Source organism: Trachemys scripta, chromosome 1 (genome assembly GCF_013100865.1).
Source record: "Trachemys scripta elegans isolate TJP31775 chromosome 1, CAS_Tse_1.0, whole genome shotgun sequence".
Lineage (NCBI taxonomy): Eukaryota > Metazoa > Chordata > Testudines > Emydidae > Trachemys > Trachemys scripta.
In genome coordinates this window covers 253352825-253380045 of record NC_048298.1, presented here as the reverse complement: position 1 = coordinate 253380045, position 27221 = coordinate 253352825, and the positions used below count along the sequence as shown (strand labels likewise).

The 27221-nt window shown below is 39.8% G+C and overlaps 1 protein-coding gene across 2 annotated transcripts in view; it reads left to right on the top strand.

The window, feature by feature from the left end:
- GPC6 (glypican 6) overlaps nucleotides 1–27221 on the top strand; it is a 1097931-nt gene that overhangs the window by 603934 nt on the left and 466776 nt on the right. The gene's annotated exons all lie outside the window — the stretch shown is intronic.

The window sequence follows — 27221 nt, the reverse complement described above, 5'->3', positions numbered from 1 at the left end:
CGGGCCAATGGGGGCGACGAGAAGCAGCACGGGCGAGTGATGTGCTGGCCGCGGCTTCTCACCACCCCCATTGGCCCGGGACAGCGAACCGCGACCCGTGGGGGCTGCGATCAGCCGAACCTGCCATGTCAGCAGGTAAATAAAACTGGCCCGGCCCGCCAGGGTGCTTACCCTGGCAAGCCGCGTGCCGAACGTTGCCGACCCCTGGGCTAAATGTAAATGTATATATCTATGGGCCCAAAAGAGCTAATGTGATCCTGGGATGCATAAATGGGGGAATCTCAAGTAGGAGTAGCGAGGTTATTTTACCTCGGTATTTGGCAGTGGTGTGACTGCTGGTGGAATATAACCAGATCTGGTGCCCACAATTCAAAAAGGATGTCGATAAACTGGAGAGGGTTCAGAGAAGGGGAATAGAAGATTAACAAACATGCCTTATAGTGATAGACTCATAGAGCTCAATTTATTTAGCTTAACAAAGAGTAGGTAAGAGTTGACTTGATTACAGTCTAAAAGTATCTACATGGGGAACACATATGTAATAATGGGGTCTTAAATCTAGCAGAGAAAGGTATAACATGATCCAATGGCTGGAAGTTGAAGTTAGCCAAACTCAGACTAGAATTATAGTGTAAATTTTAACAGAGTATAATTTACCATTGCAATAATAATGCCATTGGAATAATACCAACGGTGATGGTGGATTCTCCATCACTGAGAATATTTACATCAAGATTGCATGTTTTTCTAAAAGATATGATCTAGAAATTATTTTGGGGAAGTTCTACAGCCTATGTCATAGAGGAGGTCAGACTAGATGATCACAATGGTCCCTTCTGTCCTTGGAATTTGTCACCCATGCATAAAATTCCCTGCATAGGTATCATAGCAGCTACCTCTTCCCCACAGCTATACTTAAGATATGAAACTGCTGAAAAATCTATCATTGGGCTGAAATATTTCATGCTTGGTCTATGCCCAAAGGTGGATTTTTCTGGGAAGCTGTTGATGATGTACAAAAAGGAATAAAACCCATCTCTTATCACTGTAGGGCTAACAGGAGTCACTAAATAGGCTGATTATAAGGGAATGGATCTGTTCAATTAGAAACTGCCATTTTTGCCCACTCCCTTTTTTTGGAGCAGAACTGCACACGAAAGAAAACTATCTCCAGTATAAAAAACAGGCCTTCACCTTCCACCATCTTATTCAGCTTGATGAGTTGGAAATGTTGCCCTCTCCCATGTCCCCCACTATCTAATCAAAACTTAATGAGGATTGTTTAAATGCTAACAGTGTTCTGTAAAGTAATTTACTTTTTTCTTCCTTCAAAATGTAATGTAAAAATGTAATGCAAAAATGCCAGGTTAATGCACCATATGTGCAATGATCCTAAAATAACATTGCAGAAGTAATCTTAAATGTTGAATGTCCTGAGGTGTTTTTAACTTTGCAGCCTTAATGTTGCCTTAATGTATTTAATACATTCAGTGTTCATGTATTTTATATACATTGATTTAGTTTAGCTTGTCAATTGCCATCCCCTTCTATGAATGTTGTGTTTTCTTATAGCTAGGGCCCTACCAAATTCACGGCCATGAAAAACATGTCATGAACCGTGAAACCTGGTCTGCCCCAGTAAAATCTGGTCTTTTGTGTGCTTATACTCAATACTATACATATTTCACACGGGAGACTAATGTTGTACAAATTGGGGTTCCTGACCCAAAAGGGAGTTCCACGGGGGGTCACAAGGTTATTTGGGAGGGGAGGTAATGGTATTGCCACTCTTACTTCTGCGCTGCCTTCAGAGATGGGTAGTCGGAGAGTGGCAGCTGTTGGCCAGGTGCCCAGCTCTGAAGGTGGCGCCCCACCAGCAGCAGCGCAAATGAAAGGGTGGCAATACCATACCACCCTTATTTCTGTGCTGCTGCCTTCAGAGCTGGGCGGCAGGAGAGTGGCAATTGCTGACTGAGGACCCAGCAGCACAGAAGTAAGGGTGGCAATACCATACCATGCCATCCTTACTTCTGCGCTGCTGTTGGTGGTGGCTCTGCCTTCAGAGCTGGGCTCCCGGCCAGCAGCTGCCGCTCTCCAGCTGCCCAGCTCTGAAGGCAGTGCTACCACCAGCAGCAGCACAGAAGTAAGGGTAGCAGTACCACAACCCACCTACAATAACTTGTGACACACACACACACACATAGTTCCTTTTTGGGTCAGAGCCCCTACAATTACAACACTGTGAAATTTCAGATTTAAATATCTGAAATCATGAAATTTATTATTTTTAAAATCCTATGACCGTGAAATTGACCAAAATGGACCATGAATTTGGTAGGGCCCTACTTATAGCTATTTGATTTATGAATGAAGAAACAGCATAAAAATAAACCAAACAGCTTGCCTTCAGATTTCACTGACGGTGAAAGTGTGATCCCTTCCACTCCTCATCCCCAGTAGCAAGGAAATTTGCCATTTGGGTTGAAATTCTATCCTACATTCTTCTCACCATGCTATGTATTGCAAGAGTCTCCAAACAAAGCTCCTCTTTTTATATATCATTGGTAGTGCCCTAGCTCTGAGCAATACAATGGATTAGAGACAGAGTTCCAGCTTCAAGTGTAAGCTTTCTTGCTTTTATGTGTTTAAATCACAGACATAACATTATTTAAATATAGCTTTTTGTGGTTTGTTTGTTTTTAGTTCTGCTGACACTGTGGTGGGTTTAGCAATGCAGATAACAACAGATGACAGTTCCTTTTGTGGAAGCTAAGAACTAGCTGATTAGTTGTTACTGTGTTGCACTCTAGAGAATATCTTGTAATTAAACCACAAAAAAATAGATTAAAGTAATGTGAAGGGTCTGACTTAATCCCACAAAAACAAGGGAATTCAAAGTTAACAATGAAATGCATGATGTTACATATAATAGGCCAAGTGGTGTTGTTTGGAAGGGAAAAGTGCTTAGGCTGACAATGGTAGTGGATCTCTGTGCATGGTTAGGGAAGATTAATTTACTCCAAATCATGCCCTTTGATTTTGTCTTTACAGATCTAGCTTAGTCCAACTAGCAGTCATATTAAAATATTTAATGATTTTTCTCCATTCAAGATGCCTAGTTCTGGTTTTAGATTACAGAAGAAGGTTTCTGGTAAGTCTTAACCTGGAAGTACATTTATTGATATTTTTCAAAACTCTAGTATTAGCAATATCTGTGGCAAAATTATGTTTATCATGCAATGCCATTTTCGTACTCTATAATCTGAAAGAAGATGCAGCATAGTGCAGTGCATGGATGTGTTTCTAGAAGCTAAGGTCTCCTGAGTTCTAACACCTGTTCTATTTCAGATTTACTATGTGACCAGGCAAATCACTTAATCTCTCTGCCTTGCTTTCCCCATCAGTTTCCTCATCTCACAGTGCCTAGTTAATGTTGGTACAGCAACCCTTTTGTTTCGAGTGTGTCAGCATGTAGATCACACCCTTGTTTGTGGTGCTATTTGTGTCTGCAGCCCTGCTATGGTACTCAACTGATAATTTTGTAAAGTTCAGGGGATTTTTGATTCACTCTTGTCCTCCTTACTGTGAAGCATTTGGATAGCACGGATCTTGATTCTCTAGTCTCCTATCTTACATACTGGTGTGACTTTTCATGGCCTGTTTGTAGGGAAAAAAGTGTCACAAATTGAAATTAAAAGCAGGCCCATACAATGGGCAGTGAAGTAACAAAAATGGATGATTGACCAGAAAATTCCTTCTTTTATGAAAAAAAGCGCAGCCATGAAAGTCCAGTCTCAGTTCATTGCATGTTCCTACATATTCCTTTAAAGATATATTTATAATGAATTAATTTCCCAAGTTGTTGTACTGAGAGAAGAGAAAGTGACACACAATTACCTTTGTTTCTTATGTAGATATGTGGAGTATACATGGTAGACTGAAATGTTTCCTTAGGGGCACGTTATAATGTCTTCTGACCATTTTAAAAACACTTAAGGTACTCTGTTTCAAGTGCTGATAATATAGAAGATGATAATTGCTCCTTTGTTGTGTGCCTTAAAATATTTATGAAAACAGTAACAAATTCTGAAATATTAATAACTCATCTGATTATCAAATACAAAAGCACAAAAGGACCTGACAGACATTATATACTAATAGATTGGCAGTATTTGAAACAAAAATAGCAGAAAGTTTAAAACAGATATAAAGTGGAATATATTTTTCATCCAGTTCCAAGGCTATAAGAACAGTAAAAAATAAATTTGCTCCTTAAATCTGAGCTAAAACTAAATTTCTACATTTTCAGGCTGAGAAGTAAACCTATATTGGCAGATGTTGGAGCAAGTCTTTATAGCTGAGTTATCACATAAACTCCCAAAGTACAGGATTTTAAATAGTATGTTGTAGTCCTCCATATTCTGGAAAGATGAAAGAATATCACTATAGCTGCAGTAGGCTATGTTCTTCCAAATCTTTTTGTTATGCACAATTATTCAACTTTCATTTTCAAGTAGTCTGTTGCCGTGTATGGACCTTCAGCCTCTACCTGAGAGTCAGAAGATCTGAGTTCTAGCCCCTTTCTTACACTAAGCTCCTGTGTGATGTCAGGAAAGTCATTTTTTATCTCTCTCTTTCAGTTTTCCCTGCTGTTCGTTTGAATTAATTATATTTCCATCCTTGTAGAGTGCTTTGATATCTATGAAAGATAAATACTGAGAATGAATTGTTATGTATTACCTTTAAAAACCTATAGCTAGTGATAGTGGTTCCCAGTGTGTTTCTGACTGGGAGCCAGTTGCAGCCTTACCTATATTTGAGTGGTACCGGACACAGAAAACTGCTGTTGATGGTAAGGTTCTTTCAGCCTTCTAAGGTAGATACCAGTAGGTGCAGATTCTTTGCTTTTAGATGTCTGTCTTAAATCTTGATTTATTTGATTTGTAAGTACTCCTGAACAGTTGAGCTTGAGTAGCACATTGAAAATATCCTTGCATGAGCTACAAAAAAAATCTCCTAACACTTAAAAGCATATACCACATCTGGCTCGTCCCAATGTCAGCTAGCTTTTGTTCCCCTCATCTGACGTAAAATTCTAAAATAGAATGAATTTGAGAAGATTATTGTCATGTTCATTATTGTCATTCTTATGCCTACTTCTTATCATTCAAATAATAAGAATGACCCCAAATCTACCTTCTCAGAAAGAAAGTGCACTTTTAGTAAACTTGGCAGTTCCTTACTGAGCAAGTCTCTCTACTATTTTTGCTGAAGTTAGACCCCCATCAAACTCAGCCTGTTGGGGCCCACTTAATTTGAAATAGTTGAAGCACTGCACAGAAGCCAAGCTCAGAAGGACACAAAAACTACATTGGTAAATGATCTGTCAAGTGACCCATGAACAAAATCGAGATTGAGTTGCCCTTTGAAATAAACCTATTTGAATTTTATTATCTCCAGAGCACCTTGTGTCTCTAATCTTGTGAAAGGTTAGTATTCCATCCATCAGCGCAAGATTAGAGCTCTAGTTGATATCTGTGCTTGATGATAACTGAATGCAGCAGTTGGGGTTGGAAGAAGGAGATTCATTACCATCAGCAGTTCAAAGAAAGACTGGGTAAACAGACACTGGGGAAAGCAGGTTCACAAGATAGTCCACGTATATTCCCAGGTCAGGATAGCAGAAATCAAAGGACCAAAGTGTCAGTGAAGATTTAAACTTTTTCACAACAGTCCAAGTAAGGCAATGATATCTTATTCCCATCCTTTATTTTCATGTTTCAGATTATCAATCCATAAATGCTGCTGCATACCAGATTAAAATACTAAACCCTTTCTGAATGTATTTATCTGGCAGAAGTTGAGAATAAAAAAAACTAAATAAGAATCAAGCTCAAACAAAATGCACAGCTAATACAGTAGCATAGATAAATAAGGGAGTTACTGTAAACCCACTAGCACTAAAGGAAGAATGCAGATTTTGCAGCATTAATAATAATCAAACATTACTTTTACTTCTTTCTTCCTACCTCAGTTAAGAATAATTTTTTCATGTGTTATGTCTCTTCAAAGGCAACCTGACATTTTGAAAAATGCTGGGGTGTAGAAGCATTATTCCCTCACATGCTTGTTTGCCTGAACTTTGTAAGTTTTTTATATTATCCTCTGAATTATATATTTGAGAAGTCATTACCAGTGATGGCTTTCCTTCTAACTTTAAAAGTGGTGCCATGAGATTTAGTTTTTCAGTCCTTACTGGCTTTATTCACTACATCCCTGCTCATGGCCTTGAAAATATAGGGGTAATCCAAAGGATTAAAATGTATAAATTGTTCTAATCCATTAGTTCCAGGATGCTGCTGAAGGCCCTAAATTCGTGCCTCTGGCTTTTCTGCCATTCCAAAGCAATTCATTTATTTGAAGTCTTGCATATGGCTTTGAAGGATAGCAAGCAGTCCTTTGGCGTCAGTGCCCATGCTAAAGTTAGATGAGTCATCAGTAAAACAACCAGAGGTTGAAATTTTGATTCGGAATCAAACTCTCTACATTTGAGAGAGAAAGAAATGGTAAACTTAACGTATGAGTGAGTGAACATAGGGAGTGAGGTCCTCCTTTGGGGATAAGAGGGTGTGTCATCTGGGGAAAAAATTACAAAAATCCATATTACAAAATTATAAAACCCCTTTCTTCCAATCTAGAAAGCACCTTCTACACAGGGATCAATCAATCAATCAATCAGTCAATAAAATCCGTGCCTGTATGTGTGAGAGAGAATGTTTGTTTTTTTCTGGGGAAACTAGATCATTTACTGATGAACCTGGTACCAGCCCTGAAACAAGGAATTGTATCTATAATATAAATGCAGTTGGAGAGGATGTCATAATGGTCATCCCTTCAAAGCCATAGTAGAGTCCAACAGTTGTTGATACAAACCATTCATATTGTGTTGAATATTTTCATTTACCAGCAACAGAGTTCAAGCTCCCCCTTACCATTTATTTTAAAACAAAGCTTTAACAATGATTGGCCTTATTGTACTTCTGAATGAACACCAAATGTCTTTGAATGGTACATGGTCAAGGAACAAATACCAAAGAAAGGTAATTAAAACAGAGAAAACGAGCGGGTGGGGAATGAGAAGGAAAAAATATACTGAAATAGCATCAGACCTTAGAGGCCAAAGAGGATGATTGGCAGATGATTACAGATAATCTTGGGAAATAATTGCCCAAATCATAGTTAACTGAACAGCATTGCTGGCTATGATTTTGGGAAATAGCCCGACAATAAAAATATAGATTCAAATCTAAAAACTGAGAAACAGTCAAGGCAGATAAAAAACATTGGAGCAAAGGATTTCTTATCTGGAGGTCACATGGAGACTACAAAATTAAATGGGATGTGGCTGCAACATAGCTACAACAATGGAGGCCAATTGAGAAAATCTTGAATTCAGGGGTTAGCATAGATTCATAGATTCATAGATTATAGGACTGGAAGGGACCTCGAGAGGTCATCGAGTCCAGTCCCCTGCCCGCATGGCAGGACCAAATACTGTCTAGACCATCCCTGATGGACATTTATCTAACCTACTCTTAAATATCTCCAGAGACGGAGATTCCACAACCTCCCTAGGCAATTTGTTCCAGTGTTTAACCACCCTGACAGTTAGGAACTTTTTCCTAATGTCCAACCTAGACCTCCCTTGCTGCAGTTTAAACCCATTGTTTCTGGTTCTATCCTTAGAGGCTAAGGTGAACAAGTTCTCTCCCTCCTCCTTATGACACCCTTTTAGATACCTGAAAACTGTTATCATGTCCCCTCTCAGTCTTCTCTTTTCCAAACTAAACAAACCCAATTCTTTCAGCCTTCCTTCATAGGTCATGTTCTCAAGACCTTTAATCATTCTTGTTGCTCTTCTTTGGACCCTTTCCAATTTCTCCACATCTTTTTTAAAATGCGGCGCCCAGAACTGGACACAATACTCCAGCTGAGGCCTAACCAGAGCAGAGTAGAGCGGAAGAATGACTTCTCGTGTCTTGCTCACAACACACCTGTTAATACATCCCAGAATCATGTTTGCTTTTTTTGCAACAGCATCACACTGTTGACTCATATTTAGCTTGTGGTCCACTATAACCCCTAGATCCCTTTCTGCCGTACTCCTTCCTAGACAGTCTTTTCCCATTCTATATGTGTGAAATTGATTTTTCCTTCCTAAGTGGAGCACTTTGCATTTGTCTTTGTTAAACTTCATCCTGTTTAACTCAGACCATTTCTCCAATTTGTCCAGATCATTTTGAATTATGACCCGGTCCTCCAAAGTAGTTGCAATCCCTCCCAGTTTGGTATCATCCGCAAACTTAATAAGCGTACTTTCTATGCCAATATCTAAGTCGTTGATGAAGATATTGAACAGAGCCGGTCCCAAAACAGACCCCTGCGGTACCCCACTCGTTACGCCTTTCCAGCAGGATTGGGAACCATTAATAACAACTCTCTGAGTACGGTTATCCAGCCAGTTATGCACCCACCTTATAGTAGCCCCATCTAAATTGTATTTGCCTAGTTTATCGATAAGAATATCATGCGAGACCGTATCAAATGCCTTACTAAAGTCTAGGTATACCACATCCACCGCTTCACCCTTATCCACAAGGCTCGTTATCCTATCAAAGAAAGCTATCAGATTGGTTTGACATGATTTGTTCTTCACAAATCCATGCTGGCTGTTCCCTATCACCTTACCACCTTCCAAGTGTTTGCAGATGATTTCCTTAATTACTTGCTCCATTATCTTCCCTGGCACAGAAGTTAAACTAACTGGTCTGTAGTTTCCTGGGTTGTTTTTATTTCCCTTTTTATAGATGGGCACTATATTTGCCCTTTTCCAGGCTTCTGGAATCTCTCCCGTCTCCCATGACTTTCCAAAGATAATAGCTAGAGGCTCAGATACCTCCTCTATTAGCTCCTTGAGTATTCTAGGATGCATTTCATCAGGCCCGGGTGACTTGCAGGCATCTAACTTTTCTAAGTGATTTTTAACTTGTTCTTTTTTTATTTTATCCGCTAAACCTACCCCCTTCCCATTAGTATTCACTATGTTAGGCATTCCTTCAGACTTCTCCGTGAAGACCGAAACAAAGAAGTCATTAAGCATCTCTGCCATTTCCAAGTTTCCTGTTACTGTTTCTCCCTCTTCACTAAGCAGTGGGCCTACCCTGTCTTTGGTCTTCCTCTTGCTTCTAATGTATTGATAAAAAGTCTTCTTGTTTCCTTTTATTCCCGTAGCTAGTTTGAGCTCATTTTGTGCCTTTGCCTTTCTAATCTTGCCCCTGCATTCCTGTGTTGTTTGCCTATATTCATCCTTTGTAATCTGTCCTAGTTTCCATTTTTTATATGACTCCTTTTTATTTTTTAGATCGTGCAAGATCTTGTGGTTAAGCCACGGTGGTCTTTTGCCACATTTTCTATCTTTCCTAACCAGCGGAATAGCTTGCTTTTGGCCCTTAATAGTGTCCCTTTGAAAAACTGCCAACTCTCCTCAGTTGTTTTTCCCCTCAGTCTTGATTCCCATGGGACCTTACCTATCAGCTCTCTGAGCTTCCCAAAATCTGCCTTCCTGAAATCCATTGTCTCTATTTTGCTGTTCTCCCTTCTACCCTTCCTTAGAACTGCAAACTCTATGATTTCATGATCACTTTCACCCAGGCTGCCTTCTACTTTCACATTCTCAACGAGTTCCTCCCTATTTGTTAAAATCAAGTCTAGAACAGCTTCCCCCCAGTAGCTTTTTCAACCTTCTGAAATAAAAAGTTGTCTCCAATGCAGTCCAAGAATTTGTTGGATAGTCTGTTCCCCGCTGTGTTATTTTCCCAACATATATCCGGATAGTTGAAGTCCCCCATCACCACCAAATCTTGGGCTTTGGATGATTTTGTTAGTTGCTTGAAAAAAGCCTCATCCACCTCTTCCACCTGGTTAGGTGGCCTGTAGTAGACTCCTAGCATGACATCTCCCTTGTTTTTTGCCCCTTTTAGCCTAACCCAGAGACTCTCAACACTTCCGTCTCCTATGTCCATCTCTACCTCAGTCCAAGTGTGTACATTTTTAATATATAAGGCAACACCTCCTCCCTTTTTCCCCTGTCTATCCTTCCTGAGCAAGCTGTACCCATCCACACCAACATTCCAATCATGTGTATTATCCCACCAAGTTTCAGTGATGGGGATGTAAGGATTTTAGGCTTCACTGAAGGTATAGTGGGAGAAGTCTCATTTCAGTCTTACAAATGCAGCTACCACATGAGGATGAGAATGAAAAATGATTGGGTCCTCTGAATTACAGGAATGTGGTGGGCAAACAGCAGGGTAAGAAGCAAACACAAGACTGGGTAGTAATGCCCAGATGTCTGTTAGAAAAGTAATACAGCAAAACACAAAATGTCCAGTAAATTCTTGGAATGTATTGAGGGACAACTTCTTGTTTCAGAAGGTGGAAGAAATAACCAGGAAAGAAGGTGAGGAGTCATTTTTGTCTTGAGAGGAATTGGTTTTAAATCTGAAGGTGGAAAGCAGCTTACATGAAAGTGATCATGAAATTAAAGATTTTGTCATTCTAAGGAGAGGAAGGTGTGAGAGCAGCAGAATAAAGATAATGGACTTAAAAATAGATTTTAATAAACTCGGAGAACTGGTAGCTAAGGTCCCATAGAAATTAAATATAAGGGAGAAAGGTGTTCAGGATAGCTGGCAGTTTCTCAGTGAGGCCGTTCTAAAGGCACAAAAGTAAACTATCTCAATGGGAAATGAAGATAGGAAGAATAGAAAGAAGCCAATACAGCGCTATCAGGAGCTCTTTAATTACATGAAACATGAAAAACAAATCCTATAAATGTGGAAACATGGAAAAATTGCTTAGGCTGAGTAGAAAAGAATAAGACAAACTCAGAAAGGCTAAGGCAGAAAATGAGTTAACCTAGCATGGGACATACAAGGAAATAAGAAGCTCCACATGTTAGGAGCAAGAGATAGGCTAAGGAAAAAGTGTAGGTCCACTACTTAGCGGAGAAGGAGAGCTAATAAAAGACAAAAACAAGAACAAGGAGGTGTTTAATGCCTAGTTTGCTTTACCCGTCACAGAAAAAGTTAATTGTGACTAGATACATAACACAATTAATATTAATAACAAGAGGGAAGGAACACAAACCAGCATAGGGAAATACCAGGTTAAAAATATGTAGATAAATTGCGGTAGGTATAGTTAAGTTAGCAGGGCCTAATTAAATTCATCTGAGAGTATTTAAGGAACTAGCTAAAGCAGGCTCAGAACCATTAGCAATTTTCTTTGAGACAGGTGAGATCCCAGAAGAGTGAAGAAAGGCAAACATAGTACCTGTCTTTAAAACTGGAAACAAAGAGGGGGTGTGGATTATTGTCAGCCTAACTTGGGTTCCTGGAAAGATCTTAGAATATATTATTAAACAATCCATTTGTAAGCACCTAGAGGAAATTAGGATGACCAGTAATAGCCAACATGATTTGTCAAGATCAAATCTTGCCAAAGTAACCTAATTTCCTTCTTTGACAGGGATATTGGCCTAGTGCAGTGTTTCCCAAACTTGGGATGCCGCTTGTTTAGGGAAAGCCCCTGGCGGGCCGGGCTGGGTTGTATACCTGCCCCGTCCACAGGTTCGGCCGATCGCGGCTCCCATTAGCTGCGGTTCGCTGCTCCAGGCCAATGGGAGCTGCTGGAAGCGGCACGGGCTGAGGGACATACTGTCCGCCACTTCCAGCACTCCCATTGGCCTGGAGCAGCGAACCGCAGCCACTGGGAGTCGCGATCGGCCAGACCTGTGGACGCAACAGGTAAACAAACTGGCCCGGCCCGCCAGGGGCTTTCACTGCACAAGCGGCGGAACAAGTTTGGGAAACACTGGCCTAGTGGATAAGAGGAGGTAGCATATGTGATATATCTTGGTTTAAGTAAGGCTTTTGATAGTTGCCCATTACATTCTCACAAGCAAACTGGGGAAATGTGGTTTAGCTGAAATTGGGTGCACAACTGAACGAAAAACCATACTCAGAATAATCAGTGGTTTGCTGTCCCCCTGAGCAGTCATATCTAGTGGAGTCCACAGAGGTCTATTCTGGATCTGGTACTATTCAATATTTTCATTAATGACTTGGATAATCAGGGGCTGCTCTAGCTATAAGCAAACAAGGTAGCTGCATAGTGTTGCAGATTTCTGGGTTAATTGATTTTTTTGTTGAATACTTGTTGAACAGTCTTCTCCTACCACCCCCAATGCTGACATTCTGGAGCTCTCCCTATCACCGGCACATTCTTCCCTTCAACTGCTTCACTGACAGTGCCTTTATCCCTTGCACACCTATTCACTCAATATATCACATAGCCCTGCTTCTGCACAGAGCTCCACCTACTGTACCACTCAGCCCCTATCCCATTTGGAGCTCCACTCATAACTCTGCCCACTGGACCATATAGCTCTGGCCACTGTACTACACAGCCTCACCCACTACATAGAGCTCCACCCACTGTATCACACAGCCCTGGCCACCATCTGTTGTCTCACCCATGGAGCAGTTGTTTTACCTAGAGTGGCAGATTGTCTTGAGCGGCCTCAGTGGATAATGGAGTGGAGAGTATACTTGTAAAATGTGCACGTTACATGAAGCGGTGGGGATTGCAAGCACTTTGGAGAACAGAATTGGAATTCAAAGTGACGTTGATTAATTAGAGAATTGGTCTGAAATCAACAAGATGAAATTCAATATAGATAAATACAAAGTACTACATGTCATTAGTTGTTAACTGTGTATGTGTGTTGTCCCTGCATGCTGCACTGGCTCTGGCCAGATAGCCTGTACAGTAGGATCTAATCGAACTGCCCAATGAGACCATAGACTCCATTCAGTAGCGAAGCCGAGGTTTATTGTCAATGAAGCAGGGTCCTAATGCCCTGGCTCAATGGTTACACTATCACATGTATACTCACTGCAATGAACTCAGCTTAGTGAACAGTGGGACTTTCCATTCATCTGCTTGAATATTAGAGGAAAGTAAATACAAAAGGGGTGTGAACACTCTTGAGATATATTATACATAGTACTAATGAAACTATTCTGAGAGATAAAATTCATATGAGACACTCTGGCGGACTGTGTCTGTCACAGTTAACTTAACTTCAAGCAGAAAAAATTTCATTTTTAATACAGTGTGATATATAAACTTAAAAAACAAATCTGACTATGTATGTATCCACAAAGGGCAAAGTGTGACCAACAAAATTATGCTTAGGTCAGAGAAAGCAGCGAATATTTTTATATGCTTGGTTGAATGAACAGTTTAATTTGATATTGAACCCTAATATTAAAGCCCCTAATGGGAGCAAATGTTTAATTACATAGTTTGTAAATGAAGTAGCACTTAAAGAGTAAGGCCACATAGGCTACGTAAAAGTTATAATGTACTGGTGATGCTTCTTAATTATGTAGAGACAGCAGTGAAATTAATGCCACTTAACGTAATATACCTCAGGTTTCGATTTTCAGACATTATCCCTCTTTTAATGTGAGTTTAAATGATTTTTTGAAATTCTTTTGCTTTGTAGTCAGTAAAATACATTGTCCATTTAAAATCCATAAAATGTGTCACTACTTTCTTATGTGTTTTTCAAAGGATTTCTCTCCTTTTTATCTGTAGTCAATTCCCCCCACCCCCAAGGGAATACAATTAAACAACTCCCCTAAATGATTGGGCCTATCCATTTGGAAAACGTCAGTAACATAGATAGATAGATAGATATTTTAGGGCTGTCATGTGATTAAAAAAAATTAATCACAATTAATCTCGCTGTTAAACAATAATAGAATACCACTTATTTAAATATTTTTGGATGTTTTCTATATTTTCAAATATATTGATTTTAATTACACAGAATACAAAGTGTACAGTGCTCACTTTATATTTATTTTTTAGTGTTTTTCTTTTTAAATTTACCTAATACAAGTACTGTAGTACAATCTCTTTATCATGAAAGTTGAATTTACAAATGTAGAATTATGTACAAAAAATAAATTAATTCACAAATAAAACAGTGTAAAGAGCCTACAAGTCCACTCAGTCCTATTTCAATCACTCAGACAAACAAGTTTGGTTACAATTTTCAGGAGATAATGCTGTTTACATGTCACCTGAAAGTGAGAACAGGCATTCGCATGGCACCATTGTAGCCAGATGCGCTAAAGAGTCATATGTCCCATCATGCTTCAACCACCATTCCAGAGGACATGCATCCATGCTGATGATGGGTTTTGCTTGATAACGATCCAAAGCAGAGCAGACCAATGCATGTTCATTTTGATCATCTGAGTCAGTTGCCACCAGCAAAAGATTGATTTTCTTTTTTGGTGGTTCGTGTTCTGTAGTTTCTGCATCTGAGTTTGCTCTTTTAAGACTTCTGACACATACTCCGTACCTCGTCCCTCTCAGATTTTGGACGGCACTTCAGATTCTTAAACCTTAGCTTGAATGCTGTAGCTATTTTTTAGAAATTGCACATTGATACCTTCTTTGCGTTTTGTCAAATCTGCTGTGAAAATGTTCTTAAAACGAACATGTGCTGGGTCATCATCCGAGACTGCTATAACATGAAATATATGGCAGAATGAGGGTAAAACAGAGCCAAAGACGTACAATTCACCCCTAAGGAGTTCAGTCACAAATTTAATTAACGCATTATTTTTTTTAAATGAGCATCATCAGCATGGAAGCATGTCTTCCGGAATGGTGGCCGAAGCATGAAGGGGCATACGAATGTTTAGCACATCTGGTACGTAAATACCTTGCAATGCTGGCTACAAAAGTGTCATGTAAATGCCTGTTCTCACTTTCAAGTGACATTGTAAATAAGAAGCAGGCAGCATTATCTCCCATAAATGTAAACAAACTTGTTTGTCTTAGCAATTGGCTGAACAAGAAGTAGAACTGAGTGGACTTGTAGACTCTAAAGTTTTACTTTGTTTTGTTTTTGAGTGCAGTTATATAACAAAAAAAACTACATTCATAAGTTACACTTTCACTATAAAGAGATTGCACTATAGTACTAGTATGAGGTGAATTGAAAAATACTATTTCTTTTATTTATCATTTTTACAGTGCAAATATTTGTAATCAAATTAATTTAAAGTGAGAATACTCTTTGTATTCTGTGTTGTAATAGAAATCAATATATTTGAAAATATACAAAAACATCCAAAATATTTAAAAAATTTCAATTGGTATTCTATTGTTTAACAGTGTGATTAATCATGATTAATTTTTTGAGTTAATCGCATGAGTTAACTGTGATTAATCGACAGCCCTAATGCGCGCGTGTGTGTGTATGTATATATATATAGCACCCATCACCATAGTATCTCTCAAACAATGAGTTATTCCCTATGATGAAGGAAAGTATTATTGTCTCAATTTTAGAAAGAGGGGAACGGAAACATTAATTATTTAATTAATATTAATAGTAGGCATTTATATTATGGTAGTACCCAGAAGCCACAATCAGGACCAGGGACCTGTTGTGCTAGGCACTGTACAAACACCTAGAAAGACCGCTTGTGTTCTGAAGAACTGACAGTTTAATTTAAGACATGGTCTGAAAAGTAAGTAGAGTAAATATTAAGAGAGAGGATGAATGGTTTAGTGATAAGGGTGCTAGCCTCAGACTTGGGCGAAATGGCTTAATTCCCTACTTTGCCATAGACTCAGTGTATGTGACTGTGGGCAAATCACCTGTTTCTTTGTGCCTTAGTTCACTTTTACGCATGGGGATAACATTTTCCTAGATGGTGAGTCTCCTAGATACTGTGGTATTGGGGGCCATATAAATACCATAGATAAGATGAGGGGAAAAGCAGTAAGAACATATGGTTACAAGTACATTATTAATATTAGCTGTTGTCCCTGGTCCCTGCAGGATTCCACCTAGCCCTTATCCGTTGGTGATTTCTTGTAGCCAACACAAATCTTTAGATAGAGAAGTTTAAAAAACAGTATCAGTAGAAAACCTTAGGGAGTGTATGCATGTTGTGTGCTACTCCTTTTCTTCTCATAAAACTTAGTTTATTAATTTATCCTTCCAAAGCATATTATCTTTGTTACATATCAGAGATGCAATGATTTTTGCCCTCATCTCTAGCCACTGTGCAAACTATCTCCTTTGCTAATTTATAGTGGGAAAAGAGACAATTCATTTAAACTGGCATTCATTTTTAAAACACCTTGCTAATTCGGTTTTATACAAACAAATACGTATTAAAAACAGGAAAGCTGTAGAAAAAATTCCCTTATCACTTACGTCTGTCAGCCACCTGGAATATTCTTACAAAATCTAATTGTGGATTTTGGACATACTGACAGATGTTGGCAATAAACTACAGTTGCAGAAAATTGCTCCCTAACCCATTTTTCACCAAAAAAAATCAAAGTAGGTAGTGTGAAAATGTCTCTTGAAATGACTCAGCAATAATAGCAGAAGGGACCTCACATATTGGACATCTACTGCCAAACTAGAGGAATATTGGCCAGTGTCATTGCAAATGACAAACTATGGCCTCCCATTGGAGTCTCCTGGCAACAAGCAAGTTGAAAAAGAAATCAAAGTTGTTCTCTTGTATAGAGGACCCCCTTGCAGGTTCATAGAAAACATTTCTGTCTTCATGCCTAACACACTCAGCAGCCAGCCAGCAGAACACAGCAGTACAGCATTGCAGCATAAAACTCTTTGGTATCACTATATGTCAAATACCCACTAAAATGGAAACATCATTTGTAACTCAGCAGCTGACAAATGAGAACAAGAAGAAACCTCCCCTCACTCAAACAAATAAGTATTGGGAATTTCAAGGCTACTTTTACATAGCTTGCACAAAAGGAAAGTATGCTATATTGTTTTAAATCTGCCATAACACTACATATATATATATATATGCTAATCATCCTAGGATCATTTTTAGTGCATTGTACCATATACCTTATTGCAGTTTCTTTTTGACTAGAACTTTCCCAGTGGACATACTGGTAGCCAGCAAAGAGGTTTCTGATGATACAATCGGTCAGATAAAAAGCCAGTGGGAAAGCATCCAGTTCTAGTGAACAGTTGGTCACAGATACAGATTTGTGTTGATTCTAAATAGATTCAAATATAAAGTTTGTTCTCAGACCTCAATCATGCAGTTGGCTCCATGCAGGAGGACTACTGACTGCAACAAAGCTCTATGTGGGTGCAGTGATCCTTTCCACATGGATCTAATCCGAGGATTAGGGCCTAAAAGTAAGAGAGGTTTTAATTGTTTTCTTCAAAAAGGGGAAATTTAAGTGTCTGATCACAGTTTGTTTGAAGGTAACCATTTATTACGTTTTTTGCCTTCATGAGGCAGTTTTTATTATCCTCAAAGCCTACTTCTTTATTTTGTCTACTGCTACCCCTTACGCAACATCTTTCACATTCCATTGACCTCTTAGTGGATAGGTCTCTGATTTTAGAGAGGAAGGTGCTTTCTGCTGGCAAGTATTTATTATTGCCTTTCAGTTATTTTCAGTTTTCTGATTTTTCAAGGTGTGTGAGCATGTATGTAACTGTTACAGAGAGAAGTCTGAATAACAGAATAACTGTTGAAAGTTGTGTGCACACAAAAGAAAGAAAGAAAGAAAGACCACTCCTGCTACTAGAAGTAAAGCCCAAAGGGACCCTACTGTACACAAGGCTTCCAGTTTGTTGTCACCCTGTTAATTAAATCCAATCGAGGGAAAATGTAATTGACAGAGGTAAAAGCAAATCAGAAACCTGTTCTACATTAGGGCTCCCACCAGTAATGAACTGGTGGTTGCATGTCATAAATTCTCTGCTGTAGAGCTTAGGCAATTTGGCAAAATAATTCTCTAGTGTAGATAGAAAGGATTCTTGTGGAATTTACCTTCCCCTGAGCTCCTGCCATGGTAGGTTTCTATCTTCTTTTAATTTTTTTTCATATCTCATGTATATAAAACTATATTTGAGTACATTGATTCTGGCAGAGAATTTCAAAGACAGAGGATAGAGAGAGCACATTGAAGTACGTGAAAAGGCTTCAGTGGGCTTTAGATTCGGTTCACAATATTTGAGTTTACTATTGGTCAAGTATGATTTCCTGTCCTTAGTGGTCACTCAATAAAAGTAAATTGGTTGCTTTCAGCTTGCCATTTTTTTTTTAGTTTTGTAGCTTATTTATGAGGTCCACAAAATGCTATCTAGGAGTAATAGTATGGATGCAGTGTAAAATTGTTAAGGTTGATAGAATTGATTTTCTGCATTAATTTAACAGTATAAAATATCTAAAACAATTCATATGTTTGTGGCTGGCACTGGTATTGATGATACTTTGATTAACAACAAAAGTTGCTGATATTTGATTGTCGGTGATATGGCACTAGAAATTTAACAGAATATGTAAGGTATTGTGACTAAAATCAGTTTCCTCTAGTTTGTACAAAAGTAAGGTATCACTTCTCTCTTCTCTATTTTGGAATTTGTATTTGAGAGGCCAAGGAGATCTACTGAAGGGTCTAGACATACTATAACGGGGTCACACTCACCTCTCGCAAGCACCCCCTGGCCGAGTGCGTGTGCCTGCACTCTCTCTTTCTTTGTGGTGGGTCTTCGGTGATTCAGCCCTCCGGCCAAGTCATGCAGTCTGTCTGTGAGATAAAAGCAAAGCAAACCCCTTTTGGGGTACAAGTCTCACAGGGGCTCTCTCAGTGCCCTCTGTGAGGTCTCCCTCAAGTTTTCCCTGTTCCAGAACAGAGCAGTGCCTCAGGACTCCATCCTTGGAGGCAGTGTCTTTACCCTCTCAGGACCTTTCTTCAGCTCTTTAGCTGGGCTACTACAGTTCAGTTCCCCTTCTGGGGTACCTCAAAGTCCAGGCCACTTTCCCAGTGGCTGCAGGCGGGACCTGGGCCCACCCACTACTCCAGGTCCCAGAAACCCTATAAATAGCAGCCATCCACAATGTCCCTTTAAATAAACTGTATTGCTGCTCTAATTCCCTGGGCCACTTCCCCATGGCTCCAACACATTTTTCACCCTTACTTCAGGGCCTTGCCCTGGTGGAGTCCCAGCAGCCAGCTCAGAGTACCATCCACTCTCCTCCAGCTCAAGCAAGGAACTGAACTCACTCTGGCCCTGCAGCTCTTCTTATACTGACCTGCTTGGCCCTGATTGACTGCTTCCCACACAGCCTCTCTAGGCAGCTTGGAGGACCACTCTACTGCCCTTTTCTAGAGCAAGGTATGGCAGGGCCACAAGGCCTTCAGCAGGAGATCTCAGGGCCTAGTCCACCTCATCACAGATACCAATAGACTTCCCCTAATATATTAGGAGTTGGAAAATCTCCCTATCTATGATTAATGACCTCTAGTGGTGCTTATGGAAAAAGTCACCATATTTTAAAACATTTTTGCACTAGATCCCACAGTTTTTGTATTCTTAATGTCATTTTCATGAAAGTTTTTACTGTTTTTCAGGAGAAATTGGGGAGGCTCCTGAATTTTTATAAGCATAACATGTCAAAATAATATGATGTAAAATTCACCATTCAAAAATTCACAAAAGTCCACAAAATGCTACGTCTTCTTTTGATCATGAACATTCATGACAGTGGAAGTGCTGAAAGCATTTGAATGACTGTTGATACTAGAATATGGCATTGAGAAGCCATTTAACATGTCATTTATATTTGTGAGTCCTTCACTTAGGGGTTTCCACTTGATAATGAAAGTAAGACCGTTACTACTGGTTATTAGCTTATGCATAGTTTGTTATATTGTCTATCACATGTTTATGATTTTTTCTACCTTTTTCTTTCTTTACTATTAGTATTAGTTCAGTGGGGGGGGGGTTAAGAGTGTCATGGGAATTTTAGATTTAATGTACTATGTAGAATACATCATTATCATTATTATTATAAATTGTTCGGTGACCAAAAGTGTGCCAGGTGCTTCACAGTACAGACAAATGAATATAGGTCAAGATTTAAAAAAAATAAGACATTAAAGCTAGGTTCCTAAATCCCTATTGAAGTGTCCAAGTGATTTTCTAAAGTGCTCCTCAATTAGATGCTTCCCCTGAAGCTTGCCATTTTTATCCAGTACACCCGATATGCATTGTAATGACAACCTGAGAATATATGACATGAAAGTGCATGTATTCACATCTCTTTAGAAGTCCTGAACAGAAAAATGTGTGTGTTTTTATTACCTTTTGTGGAAAATACTGCTCAGGATTGTATACTGATTTTACCTTTCACTGACTAGCGCTGCTCAACACATACTTGTATAAATGACTTTGCCTAAAAGACCTTCATTCCAATGTCTCCCTATTGATGTTGGCTGGGATTTTCAAAGGAGCCTAAGGAATGTAGGCACTCAACTTCTATGGAAATCCCACTTAAAGTGAGCATATGCCTCATGCATGCTTTTTACGCATGTTCATTACAGTGTGAACTCAGTGGAAGACGGGCACCTAACTCCTTAGGCTTCTTTTAAAATCTCAGCCACTATCATTACACTGATTACAAAAGTCAAGGTATCAGCCACAGACACTTATTTTTATGGCCTGCACAACAGCAATGGTCTTTAACTTAAAATAAATAAATAAATAAATAAATAAAATCCTAAATTAATTTGTCGCTCTTTGAAAGGGCCAGATTGACAACTCTGACAACTGAAGTCCAAATTTTTCGGAAGGGATCACCTTCTGGAATGGAAAGGCAGTTCATTCAATCCATGTCCCCTCGACTACCCACAATGGTGTCAATTAGTGTTAGTTGCAATATGTCTGCTAGCAACTGGACTGAAACCATCAATATGTGTCTATTTTTGTCTGTTTTCTATATGTCCATTTTAGGTTTAAAACAACCAAATTCTAACAATTTTATCATTATTAAAAAAACACCAACAACTAGCTTATAAGTTTAAAAAAACTATTTATTAGAAGTAGAGCGTATTCCCGAAGTAGTTAAAACTTTTCCCACTTGTTGAGATGATGTTTGTATTTAGGTTAATTTGTGAACAAACTCCAGACGTGGAGCTATAAATCCTTCAGCATTATTCATGATCAGCTTGAATAATGAACTATAAATATCACTTTTAGTCCAGATTTTTGAAAGCACTCAGCACTCACAATTGAGGAAAGATTTTCAAAAAGTACTCAGCTCTCATTGAGAATAATAAGGGCTGCTGGATGCTGGCTCCTTTGAAAAGATCCTTATTATTTTACTGAATTGGAAAAGATGAGCATCAGTTTTAAGGTAAAAAAAAGATAAAGATTAGATAAATCTGCAAAGGATGTTGATAATCTCAGAATAACGAGGCTGCACTTTACTCAAATCCCTACTTAAAATCCATTTTACAACAGAGCCCATGGGAAATTAGCCAACTAAGAAATTTATTCATGTTATTTATATATTAGAAATACCTTCTTTAGTCCAACAGTCTTTGCTGAGTAAGGTCGTGATCCAACAGTGAATTTAAGTATGCCCTTAACTTTAAGTATGTGATTAGTGCTATGGAAGAAACTAGTGAATGCTTAAAGTTAAGCATGTTGCTGGATCATGGTCTAAGGGCTTGATCATCCATGATTGGAATCAATGAGAGCTTTGTCACTTTAGTGGGTGCAGGATCAGGCGATAGGTCCAGATCCACAAAGGGAATTAGGTATTGCAGTACTGAGGATTGCAGCACATAACTTTTAGGTGCCTTGAAAGTCATTGGGATCCACAAAGACTGAATTAGGCACCTAGGCTCCCTATACAACGAATGGGGAGAGATAGGCACTTTAGAATGCAATCCACAAAAGCCAGCATGCTAGGTAGGGAGCCACCAAAGCTAGAAGAGCACATAAGCTGTTTCAAAGAGGAGGACTCCTCCACTTATCACCTTTTGCTCAGGGGTTAGGGTACTTACCCAGGCTGTAGGAGACAGTGGTTTAATGTCCCCCTCTGCCTCATAAGGAGAAGGGATTTAAACAGGGATTCACTATGTCTCAGGTGAGTGCCCTGACCACTGGACGACAGGACAGTCTGAAATGGGTCTCCCTCAGTCTCTCTTGTTGGAGCCATTCCACTATTACTTAAATCATGAAACATTATCTGGGCCAGAGAAAGAATCACTCTAGTCTAATGATTTGAGCTCTCATCTGAGAGATGGAGAATCTCTGTTAAAATTCCTTTTCCTCATCACGTGGAGAGGGGGAATTGAGCCGCAGCTGAGCATGGGTTTTCTGGATCTTTGTGGTGTCTAAAGTTGGCATTTAGGCACCCAAAGTTGGTGTTTAGGCACCTAAATTCAATGTTTAGGCACTTACGGCTCTTTGTGGATCTGGTCTTGAATGTATAATCTTATTGATGTTGCCCTCTCTTTTCTCCTTTACTCTCCATATCCTTAGGTTACTGCCATCATTGTATCATTGTATCATCTCTGATATATACGCTAGTGGGCCGTGAGACAGCTTGTTTACAATGACCATCCACAGGCACGGCCACCTGCAGCTCCCTGTGGCCACGGTTCACTGTTCCTGGCCAATGGGAGCTGCGGGAAGCGGTGGCCAGCACGTCCCTGTGGCCCGCGCCGCTTCCCACAGCTCCCATTGGCCAGGAACGGCGAACCGCGACCCCTGGGAGCTACGGGCAGCCGTGCCTGTGGATGGTCAATGTAAACAAACTGTCTCGCAGCCCGCCAGTGAATTACCCTGACGGACCGCAGGTTGCCCACCACTGTACTACACTGAGTTACATTATGAGAGTAGGTTATGTACATTAAAATATAGTAAGATCAGCACTAGATTGACAAGGCAGGCGACAGAGCTAACAAGCCTATTTTTAATCTGTGAGCTATGCCTTACTAGCAGTAATGGCCTCTGTCTAACGAGCACAGTATATATTTAGAGTTTTTAAATAAGCTGAATTTTCATCACACCAAAAATGTTCAATAGCAATAGAGACCTCATTTACAGAGACACCTTCTATAACTCTTGGATCCTGATTACATAAATAATCAAATTTTTAAAAATGAGACCTGTCTAAGTGATGTCTGGTGACACCAAACACTCTTTAAACATATAATAAATAGGACTTTCAAATATTAATCTTCCCCTCCTCTTAAATTCCGTGCATTACTGTATTGTAGCATACACCGTAACCTAGCCCTTCTCCTTTGTATAAGTGAACATCTTCCTAACAAAAACATGCTGTTCACTGCTGACCTATGCCTAACAACTGAAAGCCATGTATTGTCGCCTGTGAAGCACAGGACATAATGCAGGTATGTTCTTTCATATAAATGAAACATCACTTCAATTAGAAAAAAAGGGTGTTTCCAGCTTTACTGCTAGTTAACATTACACATAACAGTCTATGCTGGCAGCACAAAATGCACAAGGCATATACTTCAAAACATGGCACAGTTCTGTTCTTATAGAATCTTAGAAGATTAGGGTTGGAAGAGACCTCAGGAGGTCATCTAGTCCAAACCCCTGCTCAAAGCAGGACTTGTGTGTTCTATTCTGTTTTGTATAGGTTCTTATACTGTGCTTATCACCAGAGTATTTGAATGCCTTCCAGTAGTGCATCAGACAACATGACTAACATCTGTCACTTGTTTGTTCTTCCCCTTACTGAAATACTACGTTAATTAACAAAAAGGTACCAGTATGTTGATTAAACATCTCTGAAATTAACAAAAAATCTTTATGTTGCTATGAAGGCTATGAACAAAATGAACTTTTGTGTAAGCTGATACAACTTCTCTTGATCTAACTGGACCTGTGCCCAATTATATCACGTCGAGTTTGTGAACTTGAGTATCCAAAGCAGTCTGCTCCTCTTGATGTACTTTTGTGACTGAAGGAATAAAGCAAGCACATACAGTAGTACTTATTGTGCTTGTAGTGGTCTGTGGCCTTCCCTCCTGTCAGGCTCAGAGGGAGGCCACTCTGCCTCACTACATCAAACAGTCAAATCATAGTGGACTGGCAGTCTTTTTCCTAGATTCCTGGCTAGGCAGACAAAAATTAAAAGTCTACCACCCAATCCCTTTAGGTGGGGCAGAGTACCAAGTCATCATTAGCCTAGCATCCTGGCTATGTAGACATAATTAACAGTCTATAGCCCAGGCCCTTTTGGGCAGGGCAGAGTAACGAACACTCTGTAGTGTAGCCTCCTGTCTAGGGAAGACAGGGACTACAGTCTGGAGCTCTGGCCCTCAGGTGGGGCAGAGCAGGGGGGCAGTCTATTGCCCAGTGCCTCCTAGCTAGGGCAGACAGCAAACTGCTTCGCTACAGTGCTGAACAGTTACAGATTAAGATTTTTGTTGAATCTTAAATTAATCCAGTGTGTTGTTTTTTTCCATTTGAAAATGAAAAAGGTGTTAAATTTGCTTTAATTGGATTTGAGATCTAATTTTGTGCTTTGTACTGTTTTGTTAACCTGAAAGTGAGTTGGTCACCATAGTGAGATTGCCTCTCTTTTAAACTAAGCATATTGTTTCCTATCAAAGCCTAGAGAAAAGAAAAAAAACTGTTTAACTTTCAAATGGCATAATAATTTATTCTCAACAATGGCCTTCAAAGTGCAGAGACCCAGTGGAAGGCTGAAAATGAATTAAATGCATGGCAGTTTGAAAGACATTAGTTTTCCTATATCATCTCATAAGCCGGGCTTCATATTTGGACTAAAATGCAATTTAAGCTTGTAGAGTTAGTTGCAGTTATTTAACATTTAGATTGTGCAAGTATCTAAAGGCCACAACTAAGTTGGGCTGTATTGTGTGAAAATCCCTCTGCCCCAAACCCCTCTCCCCAATACCCCTCCTCCTCCATGCTCTATCTTTCATCTCCCTGGAAACAGTCACATGTACAATTTTCCTACCTGTCCGAGACCAATACAGGTTCGAATGAGTATTCGAGTGAAAGAGGAAAATTGAAATGAAGACAGATTGCAATTCAAAACAGATGGTTGTTTATTAATGGGGAATGAATTACAACTTGGGCTGGGGAGGAGTTTTACCAACTAGCAATACTATCAGAGTCAAAATATTCACACAATTCTAATTTAAATAAGAACAAGTCATCAACCAAAAGTATCACCAGAACAGCAACATATATGTGACTTGAAACAGTCTATTTACATCCAACAACGAAGAACCAAATGATCTATAATCAATTGTTCACTAAAAACTGACATACAAAACTGAGTAAACTGTACATGCGTTAATCGAATCCCATAAAATACGCCAACTGACCACAACAGCAATTAATACAACAATTCGTCCCCTATATACTATACACGAGATTTGGTACCAAGTAAGGGAGGAGAAAAAGGGAAGAGGCCAAGCAAACAGAATATTTACAAAAATTAAAATGCACATACCACACTCCAGGCACAGCTGACCAGGAGTACAGACACCAGGGGCATGACGGGATGTAATCCGAAACGACACGACACGAGCTGGCTAAATCCGGAGGAGACCCTGGCTGAAAGGGTGATCAGGCCTTTCAGCTAACACGCGGACACTCCTACTGATTTTGGCATGGGACATAGTTTTTTCGAAGACCCTTACTTGTGCCAGCATTTGATTGGCCCCCCCACTCCTACACCAACCAGGTTCCGAGCTGCTGCCCTCTATGTCAACAGATACTGCACCCGGCACACTAAGTTTATGCACACAACACACTGGTACCAATGTGACCTACAATTAACCAGGCAGAAGGTTCGAGAGTAGGCACACGGCACTATGACGGTGCACACGACACCAATGTGTTGCACACGACACCAGTGTGACCTATTGACCGACAATTGGCCATCCAGACGCCATGTCTGAGCATAGGATTGTGACACTACCAAATATTTTTATTGCATTGTCACCCAAATAAAACTGCCATTTATGACTCTCAAACTGTACCGGCCTTCATCCACTCACTCCAAAACTGTCCTAAGTGGGGCTTTGTAATTAACTTATCCTTAATTATGTTAATTTGAGGGTGAGTTCACAGCCATCAGTCTCAAGGAGTTCAGTGATTCATCAAGTCATTAGTACCCCTCAGTTTAATAGTACAAGGCAGCAGAAGGATACTGTAACTCAGGAACCCCTCGTGCAAATGACTCCAAATGTGGATCACTAACACTACCCTGAGCTCACATAAGGCACACCAAATTTCAAAGCAATATAATTAGCCATTCAAATGTTAAAGCACTTACAAGAGTCAAGCTTTAATATAAAATGTGAGAATGGAAACCTAGCTGTTTTTCTGTATTGGCACATGGACACTGTAAAATGAACATTTTCTTAAATACACCTCTACCTCGATATAACACTGTCCTCGGGAGCCAAAAAATCTTACCGCATTATAGGTGAAACTGCCTTACATTGAACTTGCTGTGATCCGCTGGAGCACGCAGCCCCGTCCCCCCAGAGTGCTGCTTTACCGCCTTATATCCGAATTCGTGTTATATCGGGTTGCATTATATTGGGGTAGAGGTGTATTGATCTCAGTTTTAGTTCTTCCAAAATGTAGTGGGTGCCTGCACTATCTTGGATAAAACTCGACAAGATGAGACCATTTTGACCGACATCACATCAATAGTTTTATCTCTAACTCTGCATGCAAAAAAACCCCAAAAAACTAGAAACTTCTTGAAAAATGACTATTTTGCTGGGTTTATATCTCCACAACCATTAGCTCAAATGGCCCCAAATCTGGGTCACTAAACCTACCATGTACCTTCCTGAGTGATACCAACTTTCAAAGAAGTCCAACTAGGTATGTTAATTTTAGAGGATTTAAAAAGGTGAACCTTTCAAGAAAAGTCATAATACAACCTTTATGCTGGTGGTTCTTCCACACCACTTATGATAATACTGAGACTATTAACAATGGACTGGGAAGGGCTGGCAGAGAAACCACTACAGCAGCCCTATGACATGCAAGATCTTACCTAAGGGAATTTTAAGGGGCCTGGAACCACTGGTTTGATGGCTGCTTTTCACTGATGAAAAACATCTGGAGGTGGTTTGCCGTCCTAGGCCAATGGGGGTGCAGGAAGCGGCGTGGGCGAAGGATGTGCTGGCCGCGGCTTCCCGCCGCCCCCATTGGCCTGGGGCGAGCCACGTGC